The sequence below is a fragment of the Cynoglossus semilaevis genome, chromosome 11 (assembly GCF_000523025.1).
Source record: "Cynoglossus semilaevis isolate Cse_v1.0 chromosome 11, Cse_v1.0, whole genome shotgun sequence".
NCBI classification, from domain to species: Eukaryota; Metazoa; Chordata; class Actinopteri; order Pleuronectiformes; family Cynoglossidae; genus Cynoglossus; species Cynoglossus semilaevis.
In genome coordinates this window covers 12744550-12750609 of record NC_024317.1, presented here as the reverse complement: position 1 = coordinate 12750609, position 6060 = coordinate 12744550, and the positions used below count along the sequence as shown (strand labels likewise).

The 6060-nt window shown below is 38.7% G+C and overlaps 1 protein-coding gene across 5 annotated transcripts in view; it reads right to left on the bottom strand.

The window, feature by feature from the left end:
- r3hdm2 (R3H domain containing 2) overlaps positions 1-3384 on the bottom strand; it is a 38952-nt gene extending 35568 nt beyond the window's left edge. For 2 of the 5 annotated variants that reach the window (XM_008320638.3, XM_025059922.1), the window contains exon 1: positions 2906-3384. The gene's annotated coding sequence lies outside the window, so the exon portion shown is untranslated. The remainder of the gene's footprint in view (positions 1-2905) is intronic. The other 3 variants (XM_008320640.3, XM_025059923.1, XM_008320636.3) reach the window with 2 other exon arrangements.
- Positions 3385-6060: the final 2676 nt, after the last annotated feature.

The window sequence follows — 6060 nt, the reverse complement described above, 5'->3', positions numbered from 1 at the left end:
TGAACCATGTCGATTCTTGGAAGAACTGACAGTGGGCGGTATTGCGTCTGAGCACTGAGCAGTTGCCGCCGCCGAAGGGGAAAGGCTGCTGTCTTTAAAAAATGGCTTTAGCATGTGCGGGTAAAAACCCAACACGGTTGATCGATATGCCGAGTAGAAACACCTCAAAGACAGGCACCCTTACTTGATTAAAGAATTCAAGATGAGTGAGTTTCAGTTTACTATCGCATGTGTCACATTATACTTAATAATATATGTTCAGTTATTTGGGCTTGAGAGCCAGCTCACTATGTTTGCAGAGGCGTAGGCCTCTAATACTTGCTTGGTTGCTCCCTTACAGTAACAGATGAACATAATTTAAATATACCATAATTTAACATGACAACATGAGATGGTCTCTGACGTGTCTGTCTCTGAGTTATGTTACTTAAACTAAAACCTTAATTTTTCTTTTACAGTATCAGTCTGAGGAAGACACGGACAAAGAGAAGCAGGAGTAGAGTCACACACTAATAGATACAGTATATAGAGATACGAGTGTCTCAACATATGAGTATTTCAAGATACGAACAAGCCTTCTAAGCGAAGTGTTTGCTTCAAGATACAAGCAAAGATTTCAGATACGAGCACGCTTACAGACGCTGACGCTAGGTGCCTGAAAACTCGGAGCAGCCCACGCCGCTTCACTCGTTCACTTCACGTGTTCGTCGACTTCCGTACGCATCTCCCGCAAGTCTTCCATATTGTGTTTGCATTATCTACGTGATTTTTCTCTAATAGTGATGATTCCTAAAAGAGTGAGTGGTAAGGATGGTAGTGAGAAGAAGAAACGCATGACTATGGAAATAAAGCATGAAATTGTCGATATATATGAGCATGGTGCCCACTAAAGAAAGAATACAAAGCAAAAAAAAAATAAAAAATAAAATAAGTTAAGTTTATTCTAAGTTTATGTAAGTTACGTAGTGTATGTGTAAGGTGCAGTCCATTCCTCCCTCCCGCTGCCTCCTTTGCACATACCGCCATTAGCCGCTACTGTATCGTCTGTCTCAAAGGTAAGAACACATTTTATTTTATATCAAAGGAATCCCTATATACCCTATAATTTTGTGTGTGTGTGTGTGTGTGTCTCTATGACATTTAAAAACATGTTTTTTTCCATTGTTATTAGCACCAATAAGGGAATTATTTAGAGGGCCGGAACAGATTAATTTTTTTCCTGTTATTTCTTATGGGAAAAAATGATTCAAGATACGAGCACTTCGAGTTACGAGCTCGGTCCTGGAACGGATTATGCTCATATCTCGAGGTTCCACTGTACTTGACAGTTCGGTTTTTTTTTTTCCATCGTGGTATCAGGAAACGTGGAAATTCTCAGGTATTGATATCAACTACTGAAACTCTGGTACCTTGATAACCCTATATCCAAGCATGTAGAATACCAAACAATAGCCTGCACCTAAAACTTAACAATATGTACTGAAGAAGTGTCAACATCATGACACTTCTACGTGACTGCTGTTTACACACACATGCTACTTCACTTCCCATTTGTATAGTAATTGAAGGTGTTGAATGAGCCAGATGACAAGGCAGAGCAATTAACTTTCTTGGTTGTCCAATACCAACATCTGCTGTGGTAAGGGTAAACAAAACACAATAACACAATAAATATTGATGTGATTTTATACTGTTCCTCAGGCACATTGCAGTAGTCCCTTTATAATTCTCCAGTCCATTACAGGGCCAAATATAGAGACAAATATTCACACTCAAACTCATAACGTGATTAATTTTCAGTGATTAAGGCAAGAGAGTCCACCACCATTCCACCGTGTGACCTGCACAAAATCGACATTATTAAAATCTTGACATGAGGATTCAAAAGCAATTTTTTTAATAAACACATATCCTGTTTTAGAGGAGCATACACTCATATGCCGTTACGATAATACCTTCTATTTTTGACAACAAGGTTAGATTGTAAAAAATATTCACCTGCATCTTACACAGTGCACGTTTATCCTCAATGCCACTTGAGTAATATAAACCAAAGCCTGTGTGTAGTAAAATTTATGAACATATTAGGAAAAATCAATGAACGTTAGCTCCATGACAACGTGAGGTTTTTTTTTTAAAGAAAGACCATTCAAAGGATCTGACCATCCAGTCATTTGCTGATGTTTCTACGCTGGGCAACTGTAACTCAATATTGTCAACAGCTGAGGATGACGGCGAGTACGATTGGACGGACCAGCAATAAATGCCTATCAATTACATTAATTTCATTCTGCCATATATGCGCTCAATTTTCGGCCCTTTCAGCGAACATTCATTCACCGAGTTGTAGTGCGGTTTTACAGTCACGACTATCCGGATAACACGTTAACATGGCCATCTCGAGGAAGGCATGGAGGACGCGGACTTTAAAGATGGAGATTAACGTTACGTTAGATTCAATCTATGGATCACAATTCATAAATTCCACATCGTCCGAGTAAATTATGGTTGAGGTTGTTTTCCCCGTTTCTCTGGTCGTCGTGTGGACAACCCTTCAACTTATGTGAGAAGACACCATATGGAAGTACGGCCAGCGCTGTGGCTGTGCAGTTGACTGATAATATTAGCTTGTCCACATGCTAACAATAGCTTTAGCTTCAGTATAATTAGCCACACAGCTAGCCGAGCTAAGGCTAACCTACAGCTAGCTGCTTGTTCTCTCCAATGCATACTAAGCTTACACACACAGGGCAAATAAGGAATGTATACCATATTTGGTAACCCAAAAACGTAACATTTATCCACATTGTTGCGAACCTTGTCATGAATGTATAACAAACATTGTCAGTTCCTAAAATAGAAGGTATTAGCACTTATAGCTAGTTAGCATTTTCCAATGACTTACCGCTGCCAGTGTAATGGTGCTGTTAGCCGCTGCTACTTCACTGCGACCCCGACTGTCAAAATAGCGCCGCGTGAGGAGACAGCGGCGTAAACGCTTACGCTGCCAAACGGATGGCTACCAGGTGTGACTGGGCGGAACTGCTAAATAATTAACATAAACAGCCAAATAATAAAAGGACAAAAATTAAAGAAAAAAGAAACAAAACGCTATTCCTCTTTCTCGGCTCCGACTTGTATGAGAGTATCAGCGTCACCTTCCCCCCTCCCGCACCGACAGTTTACGTCAGCAACGTGCTTCACAGTCGCAGGGAAACGCTGAAGCAGGAGGTCGTCAACTTTTTATAGACAACTTAAAATGTCAGATATTAGTCATAGCCAGAATCTGTGTCCTGTGCTGGATGTGCTAATACTATCGAAAAGACCGTCTACCACTTGTAGAAGAACTAAGTGAGATGTAGCGCACCACAGGTGGCATATTTAAATGAGGCCTACAATCTCTTAAAGCTGTGTTCAAGGTACACTGATTAGAGTTTCAGTAGATATTCCATTTTTTCAATGTCAATGGAATTCACAAATTTGAAAATAAAATGCCTTCATGATCCAAGGATAGGCTTTCCTTTGGTTATATTCAAGGGACTTTTAATCTAGGATATTACAGTATAGTTTTGTCTTTTTTTTGCATCCATCTCATACTGTTTTTTATTGTATATATATTATTATAATTCATGTCTGTGCATATTTTGTTATGTGTCAGTGGATTAATTTAATAATTTTAAAATAAAAAACTTTTCTTCTTTAGCGATATAGCGCATAGTGTCAAATTAAAATAAGTGAATGTTTTGGGGGATTCAAAATATTGCTTTTCTTTTGTATGCATCTGATATAGATTTTTATGACATAGATGTTAGTTTCCTTCCCTACTGTTTTCATTTATGATCACATACTGTAGGTTTTCGAAGTACTCTGTGTAACGTGGTGTCAAATACAAGTTTATATAAACATAATTATTTTTGGAGTGAGGGTGAGAGGGGGGTTAAAATAGAAGCATGGTCAACCCAATGTGCAAAATATTGTAGGACCACCGCTGAATTTAAATGTCATTATTTTAAGTCCATGGAAGAGGGTTGTAGCAACACTTCCTTCGGAAAACATTTAGTCCATGGAAGAGGGTTGTAGCAACACTACATTCACATTTTTCAAGTCACAAGCACATTGTGCTACTTATATTTTTCCATCCCATATTTGCCATATTGACAATAGTTCCGCGGTTACCAACCTGCTATATAAAAAACACTGCTGAACATTGAGAATTTTGTTGTCTCATTCTGGTCCCCAGTCTCATACCCAGTGTATTGGTAGTCAAATCATACTCTTCACACTCTCATGAAAACATTGTGTTAACAAACCAGTGTAAAATTCACACTGCTCGATTATACGCCCAAGATAAAAAGATGTTGTTTTACTGATAATGAATAGATACTAATGGCTTTACTTCAGGAGCTAAAATACACAACCGAGAACATAAACAGTTACCCACAAACATCACAGTACGCTAAAATACACAACCGAGAACATAAACATAACGTTACCCACAAACATCACAGTACTGTTCATGATAATGAAAAACCTTATTCAGTGTTGAATGTTAAAAGATTCAACATTCAAAACTCGTGCTCAGGTTGGGGTTGTGCTCAGTTATGCAGGGACGTACATGAGGACATCCATAATTAAGCTGGTAACTGGTTCTGCAACAAATCCAGCAGCCGACTCGGCAGAACATTATTTTATCCTTACTTAACCAGGTGAGTGTTGACGGCTTTAGATTCAACTATGTTCAGGTATTACTCCATGTTTTGTAACCTGCTCCCATCAGATGATTAGTTTTGCTTGGATATATTTTCTAAACTGACCTCGGGCACACAGTGCTCTTTAGGGGAGCATCTTAGTGCTCCAGAAAACTTAGTGTAGAGTTTTTCAGGTCACAAAGGCAAACACTAAGACTCAGTCTTTGCTCACGAACAATTTGCCTTCCTTACCGTTTGGTGGTAGGATATTTTGTCAGTAACCTCCACAAATGGCAGGTCTCATTTTGTACAAATAAAAAAGTGTGACTTTTGATTGAAGACGTACAACACATATGATTGACTGACCAGCCTGCAGTCTAGATCTGTGACTTATGATGATAAAAAGTTCAAATGTGTTACCAAATATCAGAAATCTGTATTTCTTGCATATAAAAATAGACATGTTTTCTGTCAATAACCTCTGTATGACACACTTTTTCAATCGAATGCATTGTCCTCTTTCAAAGTTAAAGGGCACCGAATTTAAATGATCGGGTGGAGCACCGGTCATATCTGTGATTGTAGAAATTATTTCCTACTTCCTGTTTAGGTTGGCTTGGCTTTTAATTCTTAAAAGTCTCGTTGTGACTCTTGCTGTTTAGGTTGGCTTGGCTTTTAATTCGTTTGACAATAAAAGTCTCGTTGTGACTGTTCACGCTGTGTTTTTACAAAGAAATTTTTTTTTCTAAGCTTTTATTCTGAATACGTTGTAGTTCTGAGAACTTACCACTAGTCGGCAGACAAGTACTTTGTTCAAGCGCTGGGATCTGCCACCTACAGTATATAATATACTAACATTAGGATGGCATAAACTTGTGCTAGGTTGCCATGTACATACATGCATGTATATATGAACACTCTTCACTCATCCCATGGTGTAAACTGTGGGCAGGCTAACGACCTACACCGTGTTACATGGTAAACATGAACTGTGCCGCCGCATCAATGTGTCGCCTCAGTTTGTATTGATTGGAACCATTTGTGATTATTAAATGAACCTGGGTTTAATAAGATCTATTAATCAAGGCTGCAATATATAATATATTAAAATATATTTATATTTTATCTGGTTCACACACACTTATGTCGACATTGTTTTTTTTTTCTAATCACAGAAAGACTCACACAGGTCGTGTGAGAATCCCAACAGGCAAAACTTGCATGGACAAAATCATGACACATGCAGGTTTGCAGGAACATATGAATCCACCATGCATGGAACATGACACAGCCTGTCCATACCCCACCTTGTGGCACCACCTGCCTCAAGGTCTTTTATGTACATTTTGAACCAGTTTGTTTGCTGCAGTGA